The sequence below is a fragment of the Ochotona princeps genome, chromosome 18 (genome assembly GCF_030435755.1).
Source record: "Ochotona princeps isolate mOchPri1 chromosome 18, mOchPri1.hap1, whole genome shotgun sequence".
Taxonomy (NCBI): domain Eukaryota; kingdom Metazoa; phylum Chordata; class Mammalia; order Lagomorpha; family Ochotonidae; genus Ochotona; species Ochotona princeps.
Window position 1 is genome coordinate 30,144,977 of NC_080849.1, and position 13,490 is coordinate 30,158,466.

Below are 13,490 nucleotides of genomic sequence, written 5' to 3' on the forward strand. Positions count from 1 at the left end.
TTTAGATACTATTTTTTATCAAGTTTTGGAAATCCTATTTATTTTTGTTAGGATTTCACATTCAGTGGTTCACTCCTCAAGTGTTCACAATAGCTGGGCCTGGCCCAGGCCAAAGCAAGAAGCCAAGAACTCATCTGGGTCTTATGCCCATGTGTGTGAACCACCATGTGGTACTTTTCACGGTTCACACCTGGCAGAAAGCTAGAGTAAGGAGCAGAGCAGGTACCTGATCTCAGGTACTCTAAACCAGGGAAGGATGGAGGCGCTCCAGGCATTGTCTTAACCACTGCATGAAATACCTGCCCTGGCAACAATAGAAGGAATGATTGATTTCTGTAAGTAAATTTGTACTGAGTACTGACTGCATGCCTATATTCTAGCCCCCTGAATAGATCAGTGAGCCACACAAAAATGACTTCCCACAGGGGGCTTGCAGTATTGGGGTGAACAAGCAGAAGCTAAATAAGTGAATGATGTAATATCCAAAGGTTCATGAAAAATAGAATTTAAAGTTGAGATTATTCTAGTGCAAAGTTTATGAAATCCTGACATAGCTTTTTTCAGAACATGCATACATTTCCATGAACTTTTTGAAGATCCCTCCTAAGACATGGGCTCTAATTTTTTTTTTTTTGTATTAAGCTTTTTGAAGTACTGCTAATATTTTCTTAGGGGAAAAAGACTACGGGTACTGGAGGGAGAGTGGTTGCAATTTTAAATGAGCATATAGGGCCGGTCTCGCTGAGAAGTGAAGGAGGTGAGGGAAGTGTGTGGGGAAAGGGTTTATAGGAGCAGAGAACTGACTGATGCAGATCTAAGAAACATGGCTGATGCTGAAGCAATAGGTAGGTGGTCCGTACGATTGCAGCAGGTTGAGCAGAAGCCTTTTGCATGAGGCTGAATGAAATGCAGAGTAATAGTAGAGTACAGGTGAGGTATATGACATGACAGCCCTGGTTTTAAATGGGTCTTGCAGCTCTTTAAGAGGCAGGAATGGAAGCAGAGAAGCTGCTTAGGAGGCCACTGGGATGGCAGAGGGGAGAGCTAGGGATGTAGTTATGACCAGGGCAGTAGCTGTGAAAATCATGAGGAAATGGATCCTATTCTAGACAGGCTGGCTTTTCTGATAGTGTTCTTTTGGCTACCGGGATTCTCCAACAGATCAAATGTGGAGTCTGAGGGTCACAGGTGGCATGAAGGGTTGAGTATTGAAAAACTGCAGAGATGGAGCGTCAGCTAGGAGTAGGAAGCTTGTAGGGCAGGATGGGGCAAGGCAGAAATCAGAAGCTCCATTTGGGATATACTAAACTTGACCATGAAAGTGGAGATGTGAAATAGTTGTTTACCTGGGACTCAAGAGAGAGGTCTCAGCTGAGAAGAGATCTTTGGAGGTCATTGGCGTATATAGATTGGATAATTTCTCCAAGGATACGAGTGATGATGAAGAAAGCCGAGGACTGAGCCCTGGGACCTTCTGACATCACAGAGAGAAACCAATGAAAGAAACCAAGGGGTGAAGTGATGGGTAGAAGGAATTGCAGACAGCTTTAGAGGAGGGCTAATAGTCAATTGAGGGATACATTGATAAAAGGTCTTGAAGACCATGCGCTGAATCTGGATTTTGTAGATGTCAAATCAGGAATTAACTGATAATAACTTTGTTTAAAATGACTTTATATGACTACTTCCTAGTAGTATCGTTTGTTGATTGAGTCGGGTTCCTTAGGGTTGAGAAACGTTTTTGAAGGTGCAAGGTTTAGATGTAAGCATTTCTTGCTGCCATGGCACTTGGTATGAGGATATCTCATTCTGAATTCCTCAGAATAACAAGATCCTCATTTATTTGAACATGCATGCATTTGGTATGTAGCATTCTAGAGACAGTTCCACATGGCTGTGTAGTCATTCCTTACAATTTAGTTTTATTCACAAGTTTGATAAGAAGTGTAGCTTCACAAGTCAGACTTAAAAACAGAGTTTGCTGAATTCTGGTTTTGGCCTCAAAATCTTCAGTATTTTGCTGGAATCATCAATCTTGCTTGTTGGCCTTTGACCTTTTGGGAGCCTGTTTTTTTTTTTTTTTTTTTTTTTGTACTTGCAGTATGTATTATGAAATTCAAAACAGTTAATTCCCAAAGAAGGCTGAAATAATATGGATTGAAATTCATGTATTATCTAAGGACATTCTAGAGAAGAAAATGTGGAAGTTCAACAACATCCTGCAAGAGAAATCAGAGGAGGTTTTTGGCCTGTCCTGTATCCCACAGACTCTGTGTCTTCCCTAACTTGGGATAGGATTTGGGCATGGTGTGGAATTTTAGCAGTTTTCTTTTTGTGACTATTGGGTAACTGCTGACTTAATTTAAGTGTTGTCATTTATTGACTTTTGAAACATGCTTTAAAACTTTTCTGGTCCCATATTCTCTGTTGTATTTTTTATCTAGACTCTCCAACTCTTTCAGAACTGCAGCAGGAAATTTAGATTTAACCTCAAGAGTCAATGTTTTGTCTTGCGTCTCCTCTAATTTAACACAGATGTTAGGATGGCTATATTTTACTGGAACATTTATTGAATTGCTGCCTTACTCCCCTTCTTTTTTTTTTTTTTAAATGGAAAACAGTCTAGCCCCAGTGCTCATTAAACTCAGAGAATGCAAGTTGTAATCTGGAGCATGTATGTGGAGAAAAGAAATACTTTGGCTGTTTATTTAGATTACACACCCTTGAGCTGTCCCACTATTTGAGGGAGAAACTTTCCCTGGAAGAAAAAGACAAGCAGTGGAATATTAAAGATGGGAAAAAAGTGCATAATAACTGAAAAAGTGGCCGTCCTAAATGTCTGTGTATACCCAGGAGTATGTAAAATAAGAGATATCACTTTTTAACCTACACATCCTAAATTTATAATGCATATATATATTTTTAAAGATTTATTTATTTTTATTGCAAAGTCAGATACACAGAGAGAAGTGGAGCTGCCAGGATTAGAACCGGTGACCTAATGGGATCCCAGCACGTTCAAGGCGAGGACTTTAGCTGCTAGGTCACCGTGCTGGGCCCGATAATGCATATATTTTCTACTAAGAAGCTTATCTTCCTTTAAATATCACCATACCATGGAGTCGCACACAGCATCTGAATACTTCAGTAAGCCTTACAATGTTCACATTCATGTCAGGGCAGCATAGACCCTCTGTAAGTAAGCAGGCCAGTATGTCCACTGACTGCAATGCAAATAATGAAATCTGGCTCATTTGGCCATAAAGCTGCATCTACTTGTCAGTGTTGGATTCACAATTAGGTTTATTTTTTTACTTGCATGTCAGTGGCACATTTAAGAGGAGAAAACTGTAATGTGGCGTGTAGGTATGTTTAATTGTCTGGTTTTAGGTATGACTTGTCTATCAATACAGTGACAAGATCTGCTTTAGACAGCCTCAACATATGTTACAACTATGTTTTGATGTTCTTTGGATGGACTTGATTGCAGATCTTCCTGTTTGTGTTAGTGAGGACAAGAAACCCTCACCCATGTCACTGATTCGCCTACTCTGACAGATGGAGCTAATCATGAAATAGGACTGTGCACAGTTAGAGTGACATGGGCTGGAGGGGGCTTTTGGGTGGTGCAGCTGAGTACCTGGTGTCCCCGTGGCATGCACTGAGGTGACCACACTGCAGGGATCTTGCCAAGAGACTCAGGCACTGAGTGCACAGTAGATCCTGGCTGCATCCATGGCGTCTTCTCACTGCTGCATGTTCTGTTAGTGTGTTGGACTGAGTCCTTTCAGAGCTGACAGTGTCCTGACATCCTGACAGCTTAGTTATTGAATGAGCAATCTGAAGCCATGTTCACTACTTGTCCATTGTGTGTCAGTGAACCAGCAAACAATTACACTTGGCCACAATGTTCAGACTCAGCCCTCTGTTGGAGGAGGAACATGTATAGTTATTTATTGCCTTGGCATTGAAATTTTCTTTGAAATTGAACTTTTCTATTGTGTATTCATCGGCAGTGAACTGGGCATCTGTTTTTTTTTCTTTTAAAATTATTATTATCTTTTTATGATACAGTTCTATAGGCCCTGGGATTTCCCTTGTCCCCTTCCCAAGGACCCTCACCGCCTCCCCACACACTGAATTCCCCTTTATCATTACTATAGTATAGTTCTTTATAAACAGTCATATGTCCATCATTGTGGGCATGGACAATGGCAGAGAATCCAGCATCCTATTGTCAAGATATAGTAAATAGTTTCATTGGGAGTCCTTCTTTGGAAGTAGAGATGCATACTGCATTGTAGTCTTACCTCTGGATATGACAGTCTCCATTATGCAGTTACTGTACATCCCCTTAAATGAAAAGCCACAATACAAAATGAACAATAGGAAGAAAAATAGGAATTTACAATGCCATGAAATTAAATAACATGCTACTAGATATGACAGTCTCCATTAGTTACTGTACACCCCCTTAAATGAAAAGCCACAAAACAGAATCAACAGGAAGAAAAAAAGAAATTAAAAACACCATGAAGTTAAATAACTTGCTACTGAATGACTAATGTGTTGCTGAAGAATTGAAAAAGAAAATCAAGAACCTTCTTGAAGAAAATGATGCTCTGAGTCACTGAAGAATTTAATCAGAAGAAAGTGTTTTGAAGAGATGAAATGAACAACCAAAAAAACCCCAAAATCCATGAAATATAGTTTCCACTGATCTTTGCTGCTGAAATGTGTCTCCTGTAGGCGACAAATATATGGGTTTTGTTTTTTAATCCAGTCTACTAATCCATGATGTCTGATTGATGAGTTTAAGCCATTTACATTCAGGGTTAATATTAATGGTCTGATAATTTGGTACTGTCATTTTAGCAATGGGTTGTTTTTTGATTTAGTCTTCTGTTGTTATTTTACTGGGATCTTCTTCATATTTGCCTTTGGTTTTGGTGGGTACTATTCCTCTTTGTCAAGAGAACATCTTTATCATTTGTAGGGCAGGCATATTCTTTGAGGTTTTCTTTACTGTGGAAGAATTTAATTTCATTTTCAAAGACAAAGGAAAGCTTTGCTGTGTATGTTATCCTGGGCCGACAATGTTTTTGCTTTTAGAATCTGGAATATGTTGCTCCATTCTCTTCTGGCCTGTAAAGTTTCCTGTGAGTTTAACTGGAATTCCTTTATATGTCAATTGATTTTATTCACATGCACATTTAAGGACTTTTCCTTATGTTTGATTGAAGAGAGCTTGATTATCATGTGTCGTGGTGAAAATTGTTTTGATCAATTCTATTGGGAGTTCTGTGACTCTCCTGGATGTTGTTTCCCAATTCTTTCTCTAGATTAGGGAAATTTCCCTTCATTATTTCATTAAATACATTTTAAAACCCAGCTTCTCTTTCTGCACCTTCTAGGACTCCCATAACTGTTATATTTGGCGTTTTAATAGTATCTTGAATATTTTTTTTAGCCTGATCCAGCTCTGCTTCCAGCTTTTTGTTTTTCCCCTGGTGACAGGAAATATCTTCCAATTTTGAGATTTCTTTCTTCTGGTTGCTTCATTCTATTTTGGAGACTCTCCACTGTACTTTTAATTTGCTCCACTGTATTCATTTCTGATATGTCAGCTTTCATTTGATTCATTTCCAGTGTGACATATTCCTTAAATTCCTTGAATTCCTGTATTACATGCTTCTCATTGTTGATAAGAAGCTTTATAGCAAGTGTTTTGAATTCTGTATCCTCCATTTCCTCGATGACTTCCTCAGTTAACTATGAGGTTGGCAAAAGCTTTTGTTCCTTTGCAGGGGAGTCTTCAGTGACATTCATTGTGCCTCTGTCTCTTCTTTTGCTTTTGGTCATTGTACTTCTGGTTAGCAGATTCTTCTCCTTGGGGCAGGTTTCTAAGCTATGTCACCCACAGGTCTACAATTCAGTTTTACTTATTGGAGTTGGTACATGGCTCTTTGCTTGCAGCCACTTGTGCCAATCCCTCCAGCAAGTTTCAGATCTGAGTTCTTACAGTAGATTTCCACTATGATCTCCATAGGCCCAGCTCCTGGCTCAACAGTCTCTACTTTCTGTGATACCATGCTGAGGCTACACCATTGTCTGTACAACTTTTCTCCCACTTCCTGTTCGAGCAGTTCTCAGGATTAGGGAGATATCAGCTGTCCAATATAACTAGATTGTTGTTGGTGCTGATCCTGCCAGAACCTGTTGGCAGGTCTGAGGGCCACATGGACCTATTTTGACCCAGATAATGCTGAAGTTGGTATTATTTTTCCTGTGGGACCAGTGCAATGCACTGAGCTCAGTGAATTTGCTCCCAGTTCGGCACATGTGCAGCTCACTGTTATCCCTGCAGTCTTAAATTTTTTGCCACACACTGTACAAAATGGCACCTGATGTGCCACTACTAGAGTTCTTGATTTACTGGCCATCAGGTCTGAGGGCTACCTGGACTGATCTTGGGTGGAACCTGTAGGATGCCATGTTGTTGCAGTTCACTAAGCCAGAAATGAGTTTATTCATAGCTTAATGTATAAGCAGTCCTGTTCCATAGCCTTTGCCTCCCTATGCAAAATAGTGCCCAATTCGGTTCTGGGGCGTAGATTGGGCTGTGAAATCCAGCCTGTTCCTGCACTGCCCATTTGGGACCTGCCGTTCTGTCTCTGCTCCTGGTCAAATTGAACAGACCAGCAGGATGGAGTTCTTTGTCTGGATTCACCTTCTGAGCTCCTGGTGAACGCCCCTTCCCCGCCCTTCCCCCTCCCCCTGTGCTGGTAGAGTTCTGGCTGCTAGTGCAGTACAGATTCCCGCTTGTTGAATGCCGCAGAGGTGTTGGTCACTGAAACACTGCACCGTTGTGTCTGCAGCTTTCCCATGTCTATCAGTCTCCAGGTACCCCTCTGCTGTCGTTCTGTCTTCTCCTATTTCTTGTAATGTGCCCTCTCTGCTTCACACTGGCTAATGTTTCTCCATCTGTTTAAACGTGTCCTTACGCTATTCCACCATCTTGATTCTCTGAGCATCTGGTTTTAAGAAACCTCAGCAACCTGCATTATCTTGTAGCTGTAAGGGACAGGGGACCAGGGGTTGTGTTTCTCTTCCTGTCCCATTCCCATGCTCCTCACCCTAGCATTCAAAATGCTCCTGGGAAATGGAATTAAAGGAAGTCTGGGACGGTGCTGAGGTACAGCAGTTAAACTGCCCATTGGGATGGCTCTCTCCCATGCCAAAGTGCCCAGGATTGAGCCCCACTTCCTCTTTTGATCCTGCTAATTCACACCTGGGAGTCAGCAATGATAGCTCAAGTACTTGGGTCCCTACTGTCAGTGTGCCACCTAGATTGAATTCCTGCCTCTAGGCTTTGCAATGGCTTGACCAAGCCCAAAGTGGTTGTTGTGGAATTTTGGGGAGTGAACCAGAACATGGGAAATCCCTTTGTATGTGTTCTTTCAAATAAATGAAAATAAGTAAAAATTAGTAAAAGGTAAATTTCGGGGGTTGTGCATAAAAAATTTGAAGCCCGGTGTATGTTTTGGCATAATATATGCTGTTCCATAAGCTTTTAAATAATTTATTTGAATGGCAGAGCAATAGAGAGGAAGAGACGGAGACCTTCCATTCACTGGTCCACTCCCCAGGAGCTACAATGGTGGGGGTTGGGTCAGATTGCCAAGAGCTTGGAACTCTATTTTGATCATCCTCATGGGTGGCAGGGGCCCAAGTACTGGGCCATCTTTGGCTGCTTTGCCAGGTGCAGGGAGCTGGATTAGAAGCAGAGCAGCCGGGATTTGAACAGGTGTTCTGATATGTCAGTGGTGACTTAACCGACCCTGCCACAATATTGGCCCCTCCACGAGTTTTTTGAAATATTTATGGATTTCAAATAATTTTTTTCCTTGTAACAAAATTAACTTTTAATTCTATCTTCCATGAATCTTTTGTATGATCATTTTTGATAAATAACCAACTATTATGCTAGTGATGCTATACTGGAGGAAGCAGTTGCATGTATCTGGTCAAGAACTGCAAAAGAGAGTAAAATATTACTATGGCTTTTACCATGGTACAATCCATCCTTGTGGAATTATAACACATTTAAAGAAATGTCTGTTGCTTAGCTCCAGTCTGCTATGTATCTCTTATATTCACACAGATTTTGCACAGCATTTATACATAATTTTAAACCTAAAATGGTAAAGTAAAAGGTACTGAAGGAAGCCATAAGGGGTTGTTGGTTCACACTGACTTGAATATAGAGCTTGGTTGTGAAACTTACCTGTTGTGTGGTTGTTTCCAATTTTTTGGATCCTTGGGAAGAAGAAGTGCAGCCATGTGAGATTCTGTTTGATGGTCCTGTGCCCAGAGAGAATCTTTGATAAGAAGGACCACTGTGCCCATCTGGGCCTGGAGCATTAGCAGGAAAAGAGGAGCAGTGAAGCAGGTTAAAATCAATATCTTGCATCTTCTTTTTCATCCAGGTTCTTGGCTTGGACTTAAATCAGTAGTTGCAAGATGATCTGGGGTGACAGAGGCAGGAGCAGCGAGTGGGAAACCAGGCTTTATTCAATACTGAGGATCTTGATATTCTTGAAAGATAATACTTGGTTTGGATACTTCTGTGTGACAAAGAGGAAAGCATGTTGGGATTCTGATAGTCAGTACTACCACTAGGAGGTCTCTTAATACATACTTTTGTTTTTCTGGGTAGGACACATCTAAAAAAAAATCTTGAGAGAGGCTTGATGAAGTATGGCTTCCTTGGAGTCTCCTGTCTTCTGGTGCCTTACTCCCTGTGTCATATTGATCAGGCAGTACAGACTGTATTTATAGTGGGTGCTGCTTTTACAGGAATGAATGAGGGTCTGGGGATATTGTTGTATGTACAAAACTCTTCCAAAGTAGTGGTGTGAACCAAGCTTGCTTTGGTAAATCCAGGAAATACATAATCTGCATATTAAGTAGTTATTTACTTTTTGAAAACAAACCTGTAGACCTTCAGGTTCTAGGGATGGCTAATGTTCTCTCAAAATGTTGTAAGCTTTGAAGATCCTTTATAAAAACTTGAATTTATGTGGAGTAGTATATAGAATATTCTTGGGAGTGAAGATCTTAGATTAGTGTAACTTGATTTTAATTCAGCTAAATTATATACTTTGAAATTTGTACCTGTTAATGATCACAAGTTGTCAAGTAAGTTCATTTAATGGAGGACCCCAAACATGTACTCTAAATATGGGTGCTATTAATGTTCTAATTAAGAATTAACTCACAATGGTATGATTGATAGGTTTTAATTGAGTTTAGTTAATAGAGGCAGATGCAACTTATATACTTTATACAGCAGCATCGAAAGAACTGTTAGGGATATGTCTGCTTTGGTCAGGTACATTGAACCAGTGAATTACTTTACTTCTGTCTGGGAGATGTTAAACAGTTGACATAAGAGGAAATCTTGCTACCACTGGGAAACACCTGTAGTTAGAACTGGTTCATGTTCTAATCACTCCCCACCAAAAAAGGGCTTGGTTTGCAATTTTAACAGATGGGGTTACTGGAGCCAGAGATGGGTTTTGGGGAAGAGTTGGGGTACCCTGACCCTTGGGCCACTGTGCTTGTAGCCATGGGATATTAAATGACAGCATATAGCCCAGGGCTTGAGTAGGGTGTGGGAACAGGAGGAGCAAACCAGAGCAGAGAAGAACTGGGGCTGAGGACACTGAACTGAGCAAGTGAGTATACACCAGCAAGGGCAGGTGAGAGGCAGAACCCAAAATAGCCGGGTTGAGCTAGACAACTCAACTAATTGGAGAGATGTGTGAAATCAGTTTGCTTACTGTGCAATGGAAACGGCTTAAGGCAAATGTATTGTGTGAAAGATCCGTATCAGTGGATGCTCTGATGACTGGGCTTGCGGAGTTTTGTGGTTCTGATTTTAGCAAAAAGGGTTCCAAAAAGTACTGGTGATGCTAGACCCTGCTCTGTACCTTCTCTCTTCCTCCCCATAGGTAACAAACTTCACAGTAAGAGTCAGGAATTGTCAAGAATGAAGGAAAATACTAGGGAAGAGGTAGGAGATTTTGGTCCTTCACAAGTAGCTTGAAGCATTATAGTCCACCAGCCTCAGAGGTATCAATCCATATTTCCTGTTGTCTGCCTGTCCTTTTTGGCTTGCATTATAATGCAATCAAGGCAGTCTGTTTAATTTTTGTGTGGTGCATGAATGTTACAAGCTAACAGAGTGGGAGACAGGGGTGTCTTGGAATAAGTCACTAGATGCTTTTTGCTTTCCAGTTTCATTTCAATAAATAATGGTCTGCCCATTTTAACTTATAATACAAAGGAACTATTGAAGTGGAGGAATATTTTCATGTTCTCATATCAGAGCCAAACGAGCAAAACATTACAGAATAGTAGTTGAAATTGTTTCCAAATCAGAAAAAGTCACAGTGTTCTATGCTTTTTTATTCTGATTCCTATTTTTTTTTCCATGGAGGCTGAGTTGTGGTTGTCATAGCAATTCCTTTTTCATTTTCCTGTATGTACAGTTCTGATACTTGAGATTTTAAATCACTTCTATCTCCTAGCAAGGACAGATTGATTCAAGTCTAAATGTTTCCTTTTAAATGATATCAGAACAAATCACTTAACCTTTACTTTAATCATCACTTTAATGTCTTCTGATCTCTGAATTGGAGGATTCATTAGGATCCCTTTTGATGGGCATGGTGTTTGAACAGGGCGATTTTCCACTGACCCCGAGTCCCAGGACTCACCATCCTTGCCTTAAACACTCCTGTGACTTGGAAACTCTACGTGTCTCCTTGTTTCTGTGCTACCAGTCCTGGCTCAGATTCCAAAAATCCTTGTTGGGCATTTCCTTTCTTTCTACTCTTTTTCTGTTCATTTTGCTTTTGCATTTTTAAAATGCATTCCCCCTGCCCCCGCCAGGATTAAAAGGTCTCTTTCAAAGCTGTTTCATTTTATTTGAAAGGCAGAGAGACAGGCTGTGGTGTGATGAGGATTGGGGGATAGATCTTGAATTTTTCTGGTTCACTTCCCAAATGTCCCAGACAGCTAAAGTTGGGTCAGGCCAAAGCCAAGATCCCAGAATTCAATCTAAGCCTCCCACATGAGTGGAAAGGTCCAGCTTGAATCATCACTGCTTTTTTCCAAGGGTATGCATAAATAGGAAGCTGAATAGATGAGGCTGGGACTTAAAGTCAGGCACTCTGATATGGGTTTCACGCATTCCAAATGGTATCTCAACTGTTGTGGCAAATGTTTGCCCCATCACTCAATAATGGATGTATGAGCATTGTGCACTTTCTTCTTGTCGTGGTAAGGTAGTGAGTCAAACATAATCTATATAACTATGGTTCCTAAAGTAGTAAAAGTTTAGGAATTAGCTAAGTAGATTACTATAACTGTACATGGGATGTTATGTTCTATTGTGAAAGCCTATGTATGTGACCATGATTTATTTAGCACCAATTATGTACCAGGCTGTGAGTATACAAGAGGGCTCCCATTATTACAGCTAGGTACCAAGTTTTAGCATGCAGTTCAGTGACTTGCCAGACTCCAGGCATGGTTTCTGTTCCACTGTACTGGAAGGAGAATCACTGAGCATGCATGGAAAGTGTCAGAATCCACTCTGCTGGAGTAACAGCTTCGTCACTGCTTGTAATCATCAGAGGTGGCCAAGACTGAACGTCCTGTGGAGTCCTCCTGGCGACTGGGGGCCATCATCCTGATGAATGAGGCCAGGACTAGGTTTCCTCCTGTGATGTTACAAGTTACGAATACAGAGGAAAGAGTGTTGTGGGGTCATGTGTTGAAAGTGAACAGCATGTCCAGCAAAATATGTGTTTTAAATTACCCCTGAACTGTTTTTTAAATCACAACTAATCAAGAAATCTGTCCAAAAAAATCATTTTCCATAGCCTTCCCTTTGGAAAGAGCCCAGATTTTCCAGTCCTCAGTATGAGGAAGATGTTTTTTGGAGAAGAAAGTTGGGGCAGAAGAGTGGGGAGCTTTCATGGCTAATGGTGGCTTTGAATGAACTTCCTGTAGCTACCCCTGCCTTCCAGGTCACCTTGATGCATGCCTTTGTCATTCAGTGTCAATGGGATTACACTGGCTCAATGAATTACATCAAAGCCCTGTTTCTCTGGGACTGTGGCCACTTGCTACCATGACAGGGCCTCTTTCTTGTCTGCTTGGAAGACTGTTGTGGCCTCATCTGTGTGTGTGTGTGTGTGGGGGGGGGCAAAGGATCCATTACTTATTTTGGGAAGCAAACTAAAGCACCATGAATAAGGAGCAAGCAGGTGAGGCTGTGTCCTTATGGTGGAAAGGGGTCCTGTGAGAACTGAGCACTGGACACAATCTGCATGTGACTTCTCTGTGGCTCCCACCTGCTCAACTGCCATGCCTGGGACACCTCAGGGGGAGCAGGTTTCACTGGTGTGTGCATTGAAAACCTTGACAACATTGGTACAAGTGTGTGGAGGAGACAGAAGGAGCAAGAGGGAGATCATTTTAAAATTCATGTTGAAAGATTACTTTGGATGTGTCTGCATTTATATTTCTGCCTCATTTACATAGGAAGTACACTCAGCTCAGAAAGAGTGAGGCCAATTAAAGTACCCAGGACAGGGACAATTCAGTTTAAGGAACACTTTGAGTACCTATCATGTGTTCTGCCTGTAATTGCTGGAGTAGGACAGCTCTGGCTAGATGGGGGAACTAGATTGGGGATCTATCCCTTAGGATCTGTGGTGTTTTGATCATGTGACTCATGGGGAAGCAGAATGTTGAAGACCCAGAAGGGATCTCAAGGATCAGGTTGCCTGATTCTCTCATCTCCCATTTACATTTTAGGAAGTTCTCCAAAGTAAGGTGATGTGCCCAGTTCCTTCACAGCTCTTACAGCACCAGTGGGATTCCACTCACTCTGCATGCTGACTCTCGAGTCACCAGGCATTATCTGGCTCTTTCCTAACTGTGTAACAGGCTACCCTACACTTAGAGACTTGGACTCATTCATTATCATTTCTGGTGGTCTATGGGATGGCTGGCAGTTGCTTGGCGTCTCTGCCACAGCTGCTGTAGAAGAGATGGACACAGGAGATCTGCTGAAGGCTCCAGGGTGCTGGATGCCCTGCATGGCTTCTTCACGTACAGGGGCGGTAGATCAGGCTGGTTTATTTGATGGGAACTAAGATGGGTTTGGCATTGGTGCCTTTTGGTTTATATAGTTGGGCCAGATATTCTCTTTCAAGAGCCCCACCTGCAAACAGTCTTAGATTGTGAGGAAGAGAAACTTGAGTGCATTGCCTCTAATTTAATTCTGAAATTACATGTGAGATCTTTCCAATCTGGTCAGCTTATGAGACAATCTCAGTGACTCTGTTCCCTGGTTCTTTCCTGAGTGCTTGTTCTTTCTTTGGCTACTGTCCTCTCTTCTCACTTCATGG